We start from the raw sequence: 19,061 nt of genomic DNA, 5'->3' as shown, positions 1-19,061 counted from the left end.
TTGATAAAAAGATTTGTTAGGGATCCATCACGGGTGGTGTCCAGGGCTAGAAAGAGCATATAGTCATAATAAACTTTGGACAGCACTTTTCGTGGGATCCTGCGACTTGCTCCTTCCGGGTCAGACCATAATTCGTGTAGTCCCAGGCTCTCACAGGTTCTCTTTATATAGCTTAGCCAGGGCACGTTGTTGGCGTTTGGTAGGGATATAAAATCCTGTAGCTCAGAGCTGTAAGTAATCAGATCTTGGCTACTCCAGAGTCGTCGCCAATAAGTTAGTGGTTTGAGGCCAAGTTCTTCTGCTATTGGCAGAAGAACTTGGCCTTATCAAGTTGTCGATATGATGATTTACTCGCAATCCTGGAAATGCCACCCGCTATCTGGACTAATTTCATATTGGCTTTAGTCCGGTGTGCTCCCCACGTCATGTTTTGGTTTAGTGTTACCCCCAAATACTCAAATGTGAAGACCCTCTCCAAGCACACAGAACCTAGCAAGGGATTGGGGCGTTTAGAAGGTGTGGGGTTTAGGATCATACATTTTTGTTTTCTGTGGATTGATCTCTAGACCCCTTTCGGTGCAGAATTCAAGAAACCCGTCCAGTACTCGCTGTATTCCCATGGGGGATTTGGACAGCAGCAGGGTGTCATCCGCAAACATTATAACGGGCACCCTGCTGCCGTTCAGTTTAGGAGCGTCAATATTGGCAATCCTTGTCAGGTGGGCGATTACCCCATTCACAAAGAGGCAGAACAGGGTCGGTGCGAGCACACAACCCTGTCTCACCCCTCTGCGAACGGGGAATCTTTCCGTTAAGTTGCCACTTCTCCCACATCTGACACGAGCAAAATTGTTCTGATGTAATTTTTTCAGGATGGAAAGGATGTCTAGAGGAACACCTAGCTCAGCCAATACACTCCATAGCTTAGATCTTGGCACCAAATCGAAAGCGGCACGCAAGTCCACGAAAACCGTGTACAAGGTGCCGCCCTCGATCCGTGCAGTCCTCCAATAAATGAGATTCAAACGGAATATCTGGTCGGTGTGGACACCCCCCTTCTAAATCCCGCCTGGTATGGGCTCAAGGTAGCCGTTTCCTCGAGCCAGTTCTGTAGCCGATCTAATATTAGCCTGCCGAAGAGCTTCTGTGACACATCAATGAGACTAATTGGTCGGTAGTTGGCTGGGAGCAGAGGCGAGCCCTTTTTAAATATAGGGACCACCTCTGCGCCCAGCCAAGTACCGGGAATCTCCATGCCCTTGAGGACTGCATTGAAGACTATGAAAAGGTAGGGTGCCCTCACACCTGGCTCTTGTTTAAATAGGTCGCCAGGGAGCCCATCCAACCCCGGGGCTTTGTCTGTTGACAGCCCTGCAATAGCTGCCCGTACTTCTTTTTCTGTAAAGGGCTCACACTCTGCCTCATCATTTAAAATACAGGGGTTGGAACTCGGATCCCCCTCCTCTGCTGCATATAGGGACTGATAGTGTTCTTGACATACCCTCGGGGCAATGTTTGGTTCTATGGCAGACGGGAGCTCTTCTGATCCAGTGTTAACTACCCGCCAAAATTTACGCGAATCCCTGGTGGCAAGTGCACCCGCGAGTTCCTCCCAATGGTGTTGATCCCATTCGATCTTAGCGTTTGCGAGCATTTTCTTATACGCCCGTCTTATGGCCTGTATCTCCTCTCTACTTTTCCCCGCCTTAATGGCGAGTAGGAGTTCTCTTTTGGCAACCCGGCATGAGGCGTTATACCAGGTCTTATGATGTGTTCCACCACCTCTGCCAGTGCCCTTGGCGAAAAGATCTAGATCCATTGTTGCTATTGGCTCCTCATGTGTCAGCCATAACTGGTTTCGAGTTTTTTCGTTGCTAGGTTTCTCCCTAAGTGTATTAACTTTTTCCAGTACTGGAACAATTCTGGCATAAAGCCTGGTAAGCTTTTCTCGACTTATGGCCAATTGTTCCCATCTGACTCTCCTTCTGTTATTCTCGAGGAGAAGCCCTGACTTGGGCCTTGACTCCCCCAGCCCTTTGCCCACCTTACAAGGAAGGTCATAATCCTGTTCAAGGGCGTTATGGTCACTGTCTAGTCTGTCTATCACCCTGAAGTCAATAATACATGACCAAGATGACAGTTGGACTAGGACGTAATCCAATCTTGATTCCTTCCCCAGATTGTTAAAAGTGTTCTTGCTTGGGATATCCGAACGGATACGCCCATTACACGCCCTAAGGCCATGTTTTAGGGTGAGAGCTGTGATCTGGAGAGCGAGGGGGGTCCAAGCTCTGGGCGGAGGGGCCTCCAACACGGGTACCAACCATCTTGCATCCTCCTCCAGGGAGGGTCCATCGAGAAGGCCTCGTAAGGGCTCAAAATGTGAGTTCAGGTCCCCTCCCACCAGAAAAGGGAACTCATTGGAGATTTCACTCAAAAATACAGAAAGTTCCTCGATGGTGGTCGACTCTCGTGCAATGGCTACGGGTCTAGAATAGACATTTATTACTACAAGTTTGCAGGAGTTTGGCCATTCCAACAAGACAGCTAGAATATCCTCTGAAGCTAGGGGAAGGCGTGTTGCCTGGCAACCCAAATGGGAAGCTACCCAAGTTGTGAGCCCTCGTGAAGGACGGCCCCTCCCCCCCATTTCGCAGGAATAGAGAATACTGAAAAACCCTGACGGGTTTGCTCCTGTCTTGCCCATGTTTCCTGGAAGAGGCATATGCTTTTAAATTCAATAAAAGAGACCCATTCCTGAGAGTCCATCTTGTTGGCCAACCCGGCTACATTCCAGGATATAAGCTTCACAGGTAAGGCCCTTGTAATTGGGGACATAGTACCAGAGTGTTGATTCTCAGATGAGCCCAAGATTACTATATGTTTATTAATCAATGCATCCTGCCCATCCCCTGAATTCCTGCCCTCTACCGACGACTCACCGTGGGTAGATGTAAACTTTATATGATGCGGGGGCACTCGAACTTTGGCTGTCCCTACCCTAGAGGCCGAAGTTTGACCAATAGGGTTAATACATTCCTCGTTACCCTCTCTGTGATGGTTGTGAGGGTGCTCCCTGCCCATTAACTTGGGCTGTCAATCCAAAATTTCAAGGCTGCTATACCTATTGAAAGTTGGAAAATATGCTGGAAAATATGCTTGGTGTTAATTTCTGTAAGGGTGAGGTACTCCTCTATCTCTTCCCCCCCATACGCCACCCCTCCTGCGGCTGATCTCCCACCCTTCCTCGTCGCTAAGTGATGGCAGATAATCTTGGACTTGTCTCCCAAGGTAATAAGGGTCCTCCCTCCCACCGCAGCTACTCTTCCACCCTCCCCCCATTTCCGTAGGATGCCCCCATCTCTGTTCTTCAGTTGTATAGATCTGCGATGGGTAGAAGATTGAGAGGGGGAGGGACTGGATGTTATTCCCATGATCGCCGGATGCCCAACCACAGATATAGGAGACTGTCCTGGGATCTCTGAAGCTAGTCAGGACGCAATCTCCACTAATTGATTTCCTCAAGTTTCCCACCCATGGGACCCGTCTTACCATAAGGACCTCGGTAGTAATGCCTCGCGGCAGGTGTCTATATGTGGACAACCAGCTAATCACCTTATTTTTTAGAGAGGCAGTCGACTCTTTGGCAGCAGGATTTAACTCTGGTACCCCCGCCAAGATTACAGTATAGGGACTCGCCTCCGGTGGTAAGTTCACTACTCTTGCTATATATGTATTAGTGTGAGTGTAATTTGCAGGTAGCGCCTCTTTCAGCAACTTGTTTGAGAGAATAACATTGTCCTTTGGGTGAGTAATTGTATTTGGGACTGGAAGTGGTTGTGTTTGCATATCTACGGGTGATTTTTGCATAGGTATATTAACCGGGGGGAGGGGGGTCGTAGATTGGTGGGGTTTGGATTGTCTGGATTGGAGGGTTTCTATGCCGTTTGGCTTTGTCATAGTCGTAGTCGTGGGTGTGGCGCCCTTCTTTGTCTTTGGTCCCGCTGCCCCTCTACCTGACTTACTCTCTATTTTCAGGCTGTCTGCTAACTGCACCGTGGATATTTCGATGATGACCAGCCTGGCTTCGATCTTAATTAGGCGTACTTCTAGGGGGCTTAAAAGGGACCTCAAGAGAGCGCCTATGTCTGCGAGTGTAATGTCCTCACAGGACGTCTCCAATAAGTTAGCATTATCGTGTACTGGTGAGTCAATGGTAGGAATGACCGTGGGTAGGGCCTCTGCACTGTCCAGATGTATCTGGCCCAGTCTGCTCTCTCCGGGTCTGTCAAAAACTGGTGTGGGGTTGAGTTTTGGCGTTTTTATTTTCTGCCCCCCTTTATTATGCACCCCTCTTTTCCCTTTCTGGACTGCTCCTTCCCTCACCCCGTAAGTGATTACTATCTCTATTAGTAATACTAACTGTGTCAGATAGTTGGCCAGAAGTGGGGAGTGGAATTTGATTGGTTTGGGCCGTTGGTAAGGTCAGTAGGCTCATGTCCACAAGATCACTTAGGTCCTTCGCGCTAATATTTATCAGGGAGTTTGTTAGGTCTAAGTTCACAAAGGACTGGTTTATACCAGATACCCCGTTAGTGGGCTCTATGTGCTCAAGCCTACACTCAGGGGTCTTAGCCAATGCCAATGGTCCCATTGACGATCTTCTCACCCAGTCAATTTCCTGTGAGATGCGTCTCTCCAGCACCGTAATATCCTCAATCAAAAGTGATCCAGCTTTAACAAAGTAGTTGTCGATTTTACCTTTGGCGGCTCCAGCCGCAGCCAGCGTTGTTTTGCTCCTTGTTTCCCTGGAACACATTTCTCCGTTCATGGTGTCCGTATTTTGGAGTAGAGGGGGATTGGGGTGAGCCAGGACAGGGGGGGGGGGGGGGTGGTCCCGGTCTCGACCGTTCTCGAACGGCATCAAACGGCCATCCCTGTGCCCGGGCTTAGCCCGTGCGCGTTCCGCGTGCGCGGAGAGGAAGTAGCTTAAATAGCGGTTAGGCGTTGGCGGGAAGAGGACCAGCTGCGGCTGATGAAGCGCCGCAATGCAGGCTGGTCCTCGCAGTCCTGTGGAGCTCCTCCGATGCTGATGTTCAGCTCCCAAGTATCAGCTCACCTCCCCTCAAAGCAGCAACAAGATGGGCAGAGTTCACCTCTACGAGCGGGGCCCGCGAAGCGGGGGCTGCGAGAGGTAGCAGAAAAGCAGGCAAATGTCACAGTCAGAAAAGCTGAGTCTCACTCCCAGGCTTAAAGGGCACCAGTCAATAGGGGCGATGCAAGGGGATTTAACCAGGCAGACGGGCGTTGGCGGGAAGAGGACCAGCTGTGGCTGATGAAGCGCCGCAATGCAGGCTGGTCCTCACAGTTCTGTGGAGCTCCTCTGATGTTGATGTTCAGCTCCCAAGTGTCAGCTCACCTCCCCTCAAAGCAGCAACAAGACGGGCAGAGTTCACCTCTACGAGCGGCAGGAAATCAATATCTCTTGCAATGCCTACTCCCTGCCAAAGTCCCTCTGAACAGGAAGTGTTGCACTTTATGCAAGCCCAAAAAAAACAACAAGTCAGAACTCACTCCACCACTTATCCAAAAGGAAACAGGCAGCAAGTAGGTACATGTTCAGGGTGTACTAAAGTTGGCTCCACGTAGGGCTGTGTTGATAGAGATCGTCCCTAAGCTAAACTGGAGGTCCATATTATATTCACAATTGTTGCCAGTTGGGCAGCAGACAACCACCAATCTGTGACAGTGTATCTGAACAGTTCAAAATCCCAATCCAGAAGCTCGTTGCAACATTTTCCCCCTAAAAGGGGCTTTATGAAACAACTCCCTTGGTAAGTTCCTAATTTGTAAGAAAGAATAAGTGCCAAGGTTCTTTTCAGGAGGTCACTGCAGCTCCCACCACCCATTGCCCATGCTAGCACTGCCAATGACCGTACCAACACAACTACTAACCATTGCATTCCTAGAAGTGTGACAACTCAAACTATTCCAGGCCCTCAGAGCTATATTTGGCATGGGTGGTGGGTATTATTCATATTTAATGTATATTTAGTTACTTAACAGCTGTTGTTGTGTTCATCTCTAAATTAGGCAGATAGTGCCACCATGTGGCAGATTGTCAAAAGTCCTGGTATTGACAAGTAAATGCTGGTGCAGAGCCCCTGAAAACACCAGCTCAAATTCAGCACTGCTCTTGCCAATGCCACTAATATATGTGTGATCATCAACAATCATTAAAAAACTCAAAGGTCCTGCTTAAAAGATGGTCAATGGGATCCAACCACTGCACAAACTCCTGATTACTCAGAGGTTGGAAATGGAATTCCCAGTTTAGTGGTATTTAACACACCCAGTAATCTTCCTTCGTTACATTTTGACAGGTCAAACTTGCTGAAATTTATTAGGGGAAAAGTACAGAGTTTCAAAATCCACAAATTATCCCCCCAAAACTCGTAATAGACACTATTTCTCGCACCCAGTAAATAATATACCCTTGAGTATCGTTATGGTTTGGGTTTTTGGACTTGTCACTCTCTGCAGGGACACCCCCAAACCTTTTGCCTTCATTCCCCAATTTTCTGATCCCATTTTTGTTGGCTTTTAGGACTCTGCCCATTGTACCACTGCTAACCAGTGCTAAAGTGCTTGTTTTCCCTCCTTAAAACATGGTATGATTGGTGTATATCCAATTGGCATATTTAATTTACTTGTAAGTCCTTAGTGAAGTGCAAATTAAATGCTACTTGTGGGCCACTCACTTAAGCAGCACTTTAAGCATGTCCCAGGCCTGCCATTGCAGCCTGTTTGTGTGCAGTTTTAAACTGCCATTTCGAATTGACAAAATAAACCTTTTGCCAGACTCAAACCTTCCTTTTTAGTACCATAAGGATGGACCCCTGAGAAGCTAAAAGGCAGGTGCAGTTTATTTAAAAAGGTGGACATGCACTTTTTAGTTTTACATGTCCTGGTAGTAAAACACTTTCCTATTGGATAAAATTACATTACCTTATTATATTAATAAGTAATATTTTTTGTATTGGGAGTAGGTAGGAATGTTGAGTATGGTGTTTAAGGAATTGTAATCTAAACCCTCTTATTGGTAAAGTTGGATTTTAAGTCATAGTTCTGAAAATGCCACTTTTAGAAAAATGCAAAAAACACAGTTGATGGACAGAATGCAGAACAATGTCTTACATTCACCCCAGTACAAAGATCTGGGCCTAAATCCATCGTTTTTTTGCACTCCTACGGCTCTCCACATCACTGGAGTCAAGCTATTCAGGCTGAAGAAGGCTGATAGCCAGAAACCGGTCCTTGGATGCTTGATTCCGGTTGAGGAAAGACATGGCTTGGTAGTTCGGGCTGGACTGTTCCCATGAGGCACAGGGTCAAGGCTGATTTGCATATAGCCATTGTCTGACCTAGGGTGGTGTGGAGTGCAAAAAACGATGGATTTAGGCCCAGATCTTTGTACTGGGGTGAATGTAAGACATTGTTCTGCATTCTGTCCATCAACTGTGTTGTTTGCAATTTTCACCCCGAGTGGGCTGGGTATGCTCAGACGTGAGTCCCAGGCTCTTCACATCACTGGAGTCAAGCTATCCAGGCTGAAGAAGGCTGATAGCCAGAAACCGGTCCTTGGATGCTTGATTCCAGTCTAGAAAAGACATGGCTTGGTAGTTCGGGCTGGACTGTTCCCATGAGGCACAGGGTCAAGGCTGATTTGTATATAGCCATTGTTTGACCTAGGGTGGTGTGGAGTGCAAAAAAACGATGGATTTAGGCCCAGATCTTTGTACTGGGGTGAATGTAAGACATTGTTCTGCATTCTGACAATCAACTGTGTTTTTTGCAATTTTCACCCGGAGTGGGCTGGGTATGCTCAGACGTGAGACCCAGGCTCTCCACATCACTGGAGTCAAGCTATCCAGGCTGAAGAAGGCTGATAGCCAAAAACCGGTCCTTCGATGCTTGATTCCGGTCTAGGAAAGACATGGCTTGGTAGTTCGGGCTGGACTGTTCCCATGAGGCACAGGGTCAAGGCTGATTTGCATATAGCAATTGTCTGACCTAGGGTGGTGTGGAGTGCAAATAAACGATGGATTTAGGCCCAGATCTTTGTACAGGGGTGAATGTAAGACATTGTTCTGCATTCTGTCCATCAACTGTGTTTTTTGCACTTTTAGAAAGATGGCATTTTCTTGCCCTAACCCTTTGGCTCCTACACCCTGTATCCAGGATAACATGATTTGGTGTTGTTGGCAGTTGGCTTTGTTGTATTGATCCCAGACACTTTCATAAAAGGGTGTTCTGGGTGTTGGCAGGATGGGCTATCCTCACTACATGGGAGGTGCGGATCTGTCACCTACCACACTTGACTTCTAAAGCATTGCCCAGCACACCCTAGTCTATTGTTACCCCAGTCTGCTTGGAGCTAGAGTTAAAGGAAGGAAGGAAATTCCAGATGTGGGGGGAAGTAAGAAGTTTCCACTTCTTAACCGGGCACCAGTTATACAAATAGTGTCCTCACACTGACTCTTCAGGACACTCCTGGTCCTGTGGATACTACAGAAGAAGGATTGCCCTGCTGCAAGAGGACTGCCCCGCTGCCCGAGGCCTGCACTGCTGGTTGTAAGTGGAGACTGGACTTGCCTCTCCATCTCAAGCTACTAGACTCACTCTGAGGGTCAGCTGATTGACCTCCTGTTCTGAGCTTCAAGGATACAAAAAGCTCCCTCCAGAGGCACCCTTGCAACTGCCCAGCTAACCTGCTACACTGTATCTGCCTGAACCTGCATCTGGACCTGTCTGAGATTGGCTTATCTCTGCTGAAGTGAATTCCTGATCCCCAAGTGGAAGCTCTCTCTGATGCCTGCCAAGGGCCAAGTGCCCTTGGCACATCAGAGAGAGCTTCTCCTGGCCTAACTGAAGGTTCCACCAAATTTGGCGTGATGCGATGAGAATACCCTCATAGACTCGCCACACAGCTGCAAGCTTCATTGGAACCAAAACTGAGCGACTCAAAGCCATGCTCAGCTCATCAAACAGATGCATAGCAATGAAGAGCCCCGCAAATCCACACCGCATAGCTTCATTGGCACGGATCACGCAAAAAAATCTATTCATTTAGAATGATTAAAAAAATAGAATAATAATTGTTTGAAAAAAAATCTCAAAATGACACAATAAATATACAAAAATATACAGCACAGAGATAAAAAAAAACACTACATAATCTAACAAAACAAAATGACACATAAATAGAGAATAACAAACTATGTAAAACACAATGCAATGAATCAATCCTACTCAATAAACAATAGAAAAATTCACTTTCTTTCGATATTTGAAGCTGAAGTGCTACGATCACCATACGACATCCAAATAAGACATAAAATATCGAAATGTGCACAAAAAATTGGTCAAACATGCAATTTACAAATACAAAAAATGGCATTCACCATTTCAAATATATACAATCTAGAGAAGCCCTCTGAAACTCAGAAATGTAAAAATACAAAAATGATCAGGAAAACTTCAACAGCATGGAGATATATAAATAGATGGTAAAAAAATCTCCCAAATTTGTTCTTGCAAATACACCCACCACCAGAAAACAGAAGTTCAACTTCAATGGAAACATTTGTAAAAATCTACCTTCAAAACAAACTTGCCCCGCCTAAACAGTAACACACAAGTCAGAATTCCTAAACATAGTTATAAGTACAGCATGTTGCCTCACAATAATAATACTTATTAAACAAAACATGAATAGGCCTACTGCACACTCCTTAAACAACTCAGAAAATGCCCTTCACTAAGTATAACAAAAAAAGCACTTCACCATACAAATGCAAATTTCACTAACAGCATATCTCCCCCTTCCTGAAACAAACTAACCTTAGGAACTAGATACATTTTAGACTTACATTTTCCATTCCATAGAAATGAGGAATCCCTATCCTGAGTGAGTTGCTGGTGTTCAAAAATAACAAACCAGACTACAAAATAGAGCAAGTGGTTAAAAAAAAGCAAACAATAATTGAAATTAAAAAAAACAACGGAAACCAATGCAACAAATAAATTAAAGTATCAAATATATTTTGTACAAAATTCAAAAGATGCGTACAAATTGAAAATATCATTTACTATCTTTTATAAAATATCTTGAATAGAAATGTAAATATATATAAAACAATACAAACAAAAACTTTATTTACAGTATTTTTATTACATAAAAAATAAAAATGTAAGATGAAAAATAAACACCTTTGTGTTAAAAGAATTGAAAAATGAAATATATGCAAAATTGTATGAACATTTGAAGTTGAATATTTGTAAATTAAAAAAAGATATAAATACATATATTAGTACTTATACCAACTTTAGCAATCTTTCCTAAAAAATACAACATATCATCAATAAAAAGTCTCAAAATATTATTATTATTATTCAGCTTATAAAGCGCCTGGTTACTCCAACAGCGTGTCCCTGTGCTAGTACACCAACAATGCCTTAACAGCTGGCCTGAACCACCTACCATCCCTACAGCCTAGGTCCCCCGTGGAACAGCCAGAGAGGCCTACTTCCGGTAACCAGGGGGGTGCTGCAAGAAATGTCAGTTTTTTTTGTGAATAATGTAACGAGAAAAAATGTATGCAAAGTGCAAATGTATAAAATAACTTTCTATTATAACTAAGTGAAATGTTTGTAATTCGAAGCTGGCCTACTTGACCAAATAGAGAATAATTTTGAAAAGCCATATTTACTATTCCCCTACAAAATCACTTTGGAGAAAGTTTTGGACTTAGGGGATGAAGGGATGGCCTGCAATTTGTTATTCCCATTTCAAACTTAACCACAACGGGGAAAGCCTTTGTGGGGTACTCCCACTCCAAACCTATCCATACTGCTCAAAAGTACTGGATTTTGAGCTAGGTGGAGGGTTAGGTTTACTATTTCCACTCTAAACCTAGCCACAATAGGGGTGATGGAGCAAGGATTCAAGAAAACGAAACTTGCTCGGACCAATCTCTAATTAACAAGTACTAATCACCAGAAATAGTAAAGCAGACGAAAATAACATGCGCACAACAATCACATATGGGGAAAAGAGCTTTATGCATGCTTAAATAACAAAGAATAAATTGCAGCGCGACCAAACCTCGCTTTAAACTGAAAAATGCTTTTGTGCATGTGCAAACCAGAACTACCTAGATAACCACGTGACTAACCCGTTTGAGAGGGAAAACTCTCATGCATGCGCAAGAATTACTAACATTAGGGGCTCCATTAGGATGACGGGCGGACTTTGCCCGCCCGTCATCCCATCGTAAATAGGGACCGCCCACCATAAGGGCGGGGGTCCCGGGGGTGCCATTAGGATGTGCCCGCCACAGTGGCAGGCACATCCTATATTTTCAGCATTGTGGCGGGCGGGCGGGGACACTGCATGACAACAGAACAAAACACTGGCTAGTGATACAATAAGAGGTGGTGTGGGGGGATGTGCTGGCCAGGCAGAGTTACCACTTAGCTCACATGCACATGTGGTTGGTGGTCCTTAATGCAGCATTCCTGCAGTTTCTGATGAGAGGTAAAAGGAGCATCTGGGTGCTGTGTTAATTCATTCAATGAACTCCTTGGTTGGATGGACCTTCCACAAAGGCAAGCTGATCAGCAGGAATAGGCTCCAACTTGATCCTAGCTACAAGGAATTGAGTAGCACACAGCTCCACATTCAGGAAACCCCACAGCATGGCCTGCTGTAAATTAGTGTTCTTCCTTTGCTGGGGTGGCTCTCTATTATTATTATTATTATTATTATTAGGGTTTTGTAAAGAGCGTAGTAACCCGTAAGCATCCCAGCGCTAAGATCAGGACAGTCAAGAGGGTGACGTAAGGGAGGAGATCAGGGGAACAGGTGAGTTTTCAGAAGTTTTCTGAACCGGAGGTAATCTGGTTCCATCCTTAGAGTACGGGGGAGGGCATTCCACAGGCGGGCTGCGTTCACAGAAAAACGCTGTCCGCCAGTGCGTGCCCTCTTCACTCTGAAAGTAGTGATAAGGTGTTTGTGGTCAGAGCGAAGGGATCTTGTGGCTTTGTAGGGCCTGATGAATTTTTTGAGGATGGGGGGCCTTTATCCTGCAGGAGTTTATGGGACAGGCAGAGGGCCTTAACTTTGACTCGCTCTCTCACTGGGAGCCAGTGAAGATACTTCAGAGCTGGTTTGGCCGAGGATCTGGCCGGAGTGTTGGTAAGAATCCGGGCCGTGGCGTTCTGGATCCTTTGCAGTTTGTTGAGGGTTGCTTCGGGGGCACCCATATAGATGGCATTGCTATAGTCCAGCCTTGAAAGGATGAGGCCTTGGATGAGCAATTTCTGGGAGACAGGAGGGAGTAGGGGCAGAATTTTCCTGATAGATTTAAGGAGCCCGAAGGAAGTCCCAGCGATTTTTTTGGCTTAGGTCTTGAAGGACAGGTCTTTTTCTAGCCAGATTCCCAGGCTCTTGATCTCGGTCTTGGGGACTGGAGGTTCACCTAAACAGGGAGGTCAGATGTTAGGGGGAAGGGAAAGCCCCTTTTGGCCGAGGAGTAGGATATCTGTCTTTGATCCGTTGAGTTTCAACGACGAACTATTCATCCATCCCTTAATTTCTGAGAGGCAGTTATGGAGGTTAGATGGTTCCTGGTTGGGATGAGATAGAGACACCACTAATTGAGTGTCATCCGCGTAGCTGATGATTTTCACTCCGAACGGGATGACCACCTCCTCCAATGGGGACATGTAGACATTAAATAATGTCGGGCCTAATGACGAGCCCTGGGGCACTCCACATTGGAGGGGGGTTGCGGGGGAGCGGGTGTCGTTCTCCCAGACCTGGAAGGTGCGATGGTCTAAGAATGATGCGAACCAGGCCAGGGCAGTGCCATCCACACCGATGTTTTTGAGTCGCTGGATTAAGACCCGATGGTTAACAGTGTCGAAGGCCGCACTGAGGTCCAGGAGGCCACTGATCCTCCTGCGTCCAAAATGACTCTGGCCTCCTCCATGCCGCAAGCAGGGCGATGTCCGTGCCCTGACCTGGGCGGAATCCGGTTTGCGAGCTTCTGAGCAAATTGTTAGACTCTAGAAACTGCAAGAGCTTTTTGTTGACTAGCTTTTCAGTGATTTTACTGATTCCGGGGAGGAGGGAGATTGGCCTATAGTTGGCCATGTCCAGGGGGTCAAGTGAAGGTTTTTTAAGGAGCGCCTTGACAACGGCCACTTTCCAGCTGGGGGGGACTTTTCCCTGGAGCAGTGATGAATTGATGAGGTCAGTTAGAGGAGGGGCGATCGTAGGGGCCACTTTTTTAGAATGCGTAAGCTCACCGGGTCGCTAGGGGAGCCGCTTTTGATTGTCGCTAGCGTAGTTAGAACCTCTTCAATAGTTACCGGGCCGAGAGAGTTTAGGTGGGTGGTAGTTGGGTCCGAATTAGTGCAGCCCTCATCAATGTTATCCAGTTATCCAGTCAGTGAATTTTCCCAGTTCAAAAATACAGCTAACCAGATTGGTGCAGAATTCCCCTAAGAGGGGTTTTTCAGAAGGACACCCGTCCCTTCCTCCAAAAATGCACTGTGGTGTCCAGCACCTAGATGCAGTGGTAATGTGTAATACAGCGGACCCTTTGTGTCTGACCCTTACCACTGGTCTTCCTACATAAAAAGCAGAAAAGGGAAAAGTAGTCAGAAACTGAGCTAATCATGTTTTTACCTCATTAAATAGAGACAAGTACTTCTAGGTGTTCCTTGATCACGTGTTCTCATTTTTGCACTCATTATTGTAATGCCCTTTTTCACGTTTATGAGCATTCATGCTCAATAATAATGAACCAGAGAACGCCCTGTTTGTCGTAGGCCAATGAACTGAAATTAGAAAGGAAAACCATAGCATCACCACTGGACTCAGCTATAGGCCCCTGGACTCTGCTATAGGATCCTGGACCGCTGCACATGTTGCCACCAGGATGGAATGGGACAGAAAATTAAAGTGACCTAAATAGTGAGTTAGATGGCTAAAAAAGTGCCCCATGTTTTCAAATTGGGGCAGGTTATGGCAGACTGCTGCATGCATTTGTTCTTGCTGCAGACAATGTTTGTTTTACTATAAGATAAGTCAACAGTAAACACTCACTCAGCAGGCTCAAAAACAGGCCCAAAAACAGCCAAGAAACAGCTCACACTCTGACTTGTTAGACCGATCCGTAGGACACTGAATGATTGCCCTGTAGGCCAGTCCGACCTTGGTTGCCACCTGCTACCCAGGGCATGTCCAAGACCATGAGGCTTATTTACAAACCCATTGCGCCACCAGTGCGTCACCCTTATTGACACACCAGCAGCGCAATAGGCGTGCCCATATTTACAAGGCCACGTAAAGTCACCCTGTGTGACTTTTCATGGCCTTCTATATATGTTTCCCTTTCACACATAACTCTGCGCGAAAGAGGCGTTCCATGGCTGTTGCTGTGGGTGTCTCCACGCAACATCCATGGAACTTGATACATTCCCAGATTTACAACATTTTCTGGGAATGCATCAGAATCCAATGCCTCCCCACGGGAGGCGCAAGGAGGAGAAATATTTGTATTTCTCCTCATTTTTTCCTCTTTCAATGCATGCTGCTTTATTGATTGTTTTTGTGCAGGAAGGTGTCCCTCCCTGCACAAAAGCAATCATCCCCTCAGCAAAGGCACCCTTGCAAAATGACGCAATGGTGTCTGCGCTGGCACATGGCTGCTGTTTGTGCGCTAGCACAGGGGAGAAGGACAGGAGGGCACTCTACGGTGCATTCCTGTCCTTTTATTTTTATGCATGGCAGGCATGCTGCGCTGCCTTGCATCAAAATATTTCAAATTAGGCCCCTTGGGTCTAATTTGACAAGACAGCAGGTTGAGGAGGTCAATAAAGCGTTGTACAAGCTTTTAGTTTCATGGGAATCAAAGGGTGTCCCTGAGACACACCAATTCTACAGATGTAGATGATTAGGAGGAAAGACTCCATAAATTGTGCCAAACAGTGGACGCTCTGGACAAAGGAAAATACAAGGATGGTGCAGTTGCACCGAAAGAGTTCCATTCTTACAGGAAACCTCTCATTAACACCACTAGCACCTGAACCCCTGTCAGAACATGGACCAATCATGCAATGAGTAACAGTGTAATTCAGGCATGCAGGAAGCTTTTCTTGGTCAATGTAGTGGTATAATAAATATGCTTCAACTTTTATGTAAATGTTTCTGTCTAATATGTTCGCATGGTAAATGTCTCTTTGTTTTGAAAATCTCTGTGTCTAGTAGAGTGGGTGCACCATTTTCCAGTGATTCGTAGAGCCCCATGGTTCTTAGCAAGTAGAAAAGTCAAATAGAAGGCAGCCACTATGTGTGAAAAGGACATGTCATGTGCTGCATCTGAAGCTGCACACAATTCACAGCTGTGATGTGGTGAAATGATCTTGTTCTGCCTCTTCAGCTTGGTGCTTTCCCTGCAGCATCATTAACCCACAAGTAATTTGTGCTGTTACTACAACAAACTTGCACTGTCTAGATAGCGGGGTATACTTGCAAGAATTTAAAAGTCTGGGCTGCCATTTTGGAGCAGCCCTCGTTTAAATCCACCCCTGGGCTTCTCCATCCTTGGCTCTGAGAATCCAAATGCAAAGATGCTCGCTGGTGTCTGTGTGGTTGTCAGCAAATATCAGCGCCTTTGGCCCTCGAGTGAGGTGCCAGCGAGTTGGACATCTGGAAAGTGTTTTAGAGAATTCCCAGGCACAGAAGAGCTTAGGATTCAGTCCCTCATGTCACACCGTGAACAGTTTGCCTATCCCTGTCCTGAAGAAGACCCGCAGACCGAGGCCTCAAATTCCCTCCGTGCCCCAAGTCGGGTCAAAACGTTGACGCCCATCCCCTTCAAGGCCTGGACCAAAAGCCCCCTCATTCCACTGTGCAAACTGACGCGTACCCACTGTCGGGAACGCCCTTGTGCGAGACGTACCAATTCCGTCAATGGGAGCCCATGTACGCGTTGTCCGGTCGGCTCCCATTGACTTCTATGGGAGTCCGACCAAACCGAGACCAGCAGCATGCGGCCGCATCGTACTCGCTCGGTCGGACTGCAAGACTCCGGCTCGGTCGGAAAACACTCCGGATCCGGATTGGTCGGAGAGCTTTCCGACCCAGATCAGAATCGGCCCCATAGTAGAATATCGACTGTTAGTTTAATGAATTTATGTTTATGTTTTGAAATCTAGTGGTTGTCGCACATCACAATTTAACTGTTTATGGAACTTTGTTTACCGCGAGCTGACTTTACACATGCTCACAGATTCAATTAAATAACTATTGCTTTACTCTGCGTCAAGGAGGTGTTTCATGGGTGTTGCAGTGGGTGTTCCCATGCAACACCCAAGGGTTCTGACACTGCTCCAAATTTACATAATCCCATAAACTTGTGGCAGTGCCAAAACCTTACACCTCCCAAGAGCAGGTATAACGAATAAAAAAATTAAAATGTCTCCTAGTTTTTCCTCTTTCCACGTGTGCTGCATTCTACAGCACACATAGAACAAGGAAAACGCCTCTTGAGATTGTTTTTGTGCAGGATGGTGCCTCTTCCTGAACAAAAACAATCATGCCTGCAAAGGCGGCACTCTTGCGCCATGGCTAGGCAGCAAATTATGTGCTAGCGCAAGGAGAAAGGACAAAAATGCACCATATTTCACAAATATGGTGCATTCCTGGCCTTTCAGATTGGAATAGGGCAGCACATCAAGAAGACTTGTGGTGCTGTCCTACGCTAATTCCTTGTAAATGAGACCCTCAGAGTGTTATTCACTCTGGCAGAATTCTGCAGTACATGGAAATACAGCATAAGCAAACTTTGCACCTGTACAATTGCATGGAAATCTATGAGTGACATAGATTTCCTGGATTAGTTCTGCTGTTATTTGTGGAAATCCTATTGATATGGGTAAGTATGCACCTACCACTAGTAATAAGGTCACCAACACAGTATATGGTCCAGTAAAGGTCTCCATAAATTAGCCCCATGCTCAACGCTTAATAGCTGGCATCCCTAACTTAGAAGACAGGAGTGCAAGGCATTTAAAAACACCAATTTATCGAAAAAGTAAGATACAACACATGATACAACTCCCATACCAATTTTTAAAAATAGGAAATAATTTTATGAACCAATAGGCATCAAAACAACAAAAATCAAATCCAGGGAACCGGAGATATGAATTTGTAAAGATTACTACTTTATAGTGCTTAAAAAATATAGCGCTACTCTGGGTCATCTGGTCGCACTTGTCCCAGACAAGTCAAAGTTTGAGGCTGACCGTGATGGAGGCCTGGTCAGATACAATAAGCAAGAGGCCTCTGTCAAAATATTACTTTCACATTTAGAAAACATTCTGGAGCTTTTTCTTCCAACGTCACTCAACCCTCCACAGTAGGCCCGATTTGGTGAGGGTTCACGGGCTTGACTTTCTACAGGGCCCCAATCAAATCCTGGAAGTCTGGAGTCTTTTAATGGGATGAACCTGAAATACTGTCTGGGTCACGGTTGAAGGTAGTTGACTTGACTCTCGATTTTGGGTCGGGTTCCCATGTAACGTTTTTGCAGAAGTTCTCCAAACTTCAAAAGGTGCTTCTTGAGGATTTCTTTGTAGGTGTAAAGTATCCAAATCTCCATTTCAAAGGTCTGGAATCTCCTAGATCTTCTCTGGGATGTCTCAACTACAATCCCCACAATGCACCTGACCAAATCCCTAAAGTCACACTGGACGCATTACAGGATGGGGACTCTTGGTGGAAATGAATCAGGTGTGCTCTGTTTACCTGTAGCTTGCCAGGAGTCCACTCCGCAATCCTTCTTGAAGTAAGGTACAGTCTCCAGGGCTGTATTACCACACTGTGCATCCGGTGCAATCATTCAGAGAGCAGGCCTCTGGGTGCAGATCTAGATACCGGCTTCTCCTTGTAGTTTCAGACAGCAGATCTGAGACTATGCAGATCTCACATATTTATTTAGTGTCCTGGGGCAAAAATCAGGGGACACCTCTGTCCAAAGGCATGACAAATTCATCCAAAGTGTGGTATCTTCTTGTCCCACAAAGCACTGCACTTCCAATATCCGACATGAAGTTCTCTACAGAGGAGTGAGAGTTAGGCTAAACCAGCCACCAGTGTGGCTCATTTCCATTAGCTCTGCACCCCATGACCTCTCCCAACCCCTGTCCTAAGCCTGCCATCTGTCTGGGGCACAGGATGTGGGGGTAGGTACGCCTGGCATTCCTTACTGTTCTGCTCTCTCTTTGAGCTCAGTTTGATTTACCCAGTCCCCTACGTATGACCCATCCTCCACAGTTTCAGAACTCTTTCCATCAGGCAACCTCTGCACTAGCCAGGCCACCTATCATTTAATCAAAGCAGCCTGCCTAATCCTGTTAAGGCTGACCAACCAGCAGAGACCACTAGGAGGCTAGATTTTGGCTTACAGAGAGAAAGTTCTATAATGTCTCTACTGTACTAGTCATGATAAACAGTGGAAAATTGTTGAATTAATCAATACCAATCTTTTAAAGTTTTGAATAATGTTTTCTCCTTTATTAGCAATAGTTATACCTAAATAAAATATTGTAATGTTAGTCTATGGAGCTAACTATCTACAATAGGGAAAACATTTAATGGGCAGTTTTTTCCTTACCAGGGCATACAAAACATTTTTATAAGGTCCCAGTTTACACCTACTTGCCCCCCACCCCTAGGACACAAAGGGAGACCATGGGGGTACCTACTATGTAAAACTAAGTTATATTATCACTAATAAAAAGCCCATGCCAACAAAGGTGAGCTTGCATACAATTTACTTCTAAAGACAGACTGCAGAGCCAGGCTGCCTTTAAAATTACAGCAGGCCCCCAGCTGTGCAAACATACAAGTGCGGGAAATATGCTGGGCCTCTAAACTACCGTGCCCTATTTTTTACTAGGGACTTGTAGGTAGTTTGAACACC

This window comes from Lissotriton vulgaris, chromosome 10 (genome assembly GCF_964263255.1).
Source record: "Lissotriton vulgaris chromosome 10, aLisVul1.2, whole genome shotgun sequence".
NCBI classification, from domain to species: Eukaryota; Metazoa; Chordata; class Amphibia; order Caudata; family Salamandridae; genus Lissotriton; species Lissotriton vulgaris.
Note: the sequence above shows the minus strand (reverse complement) of the source record.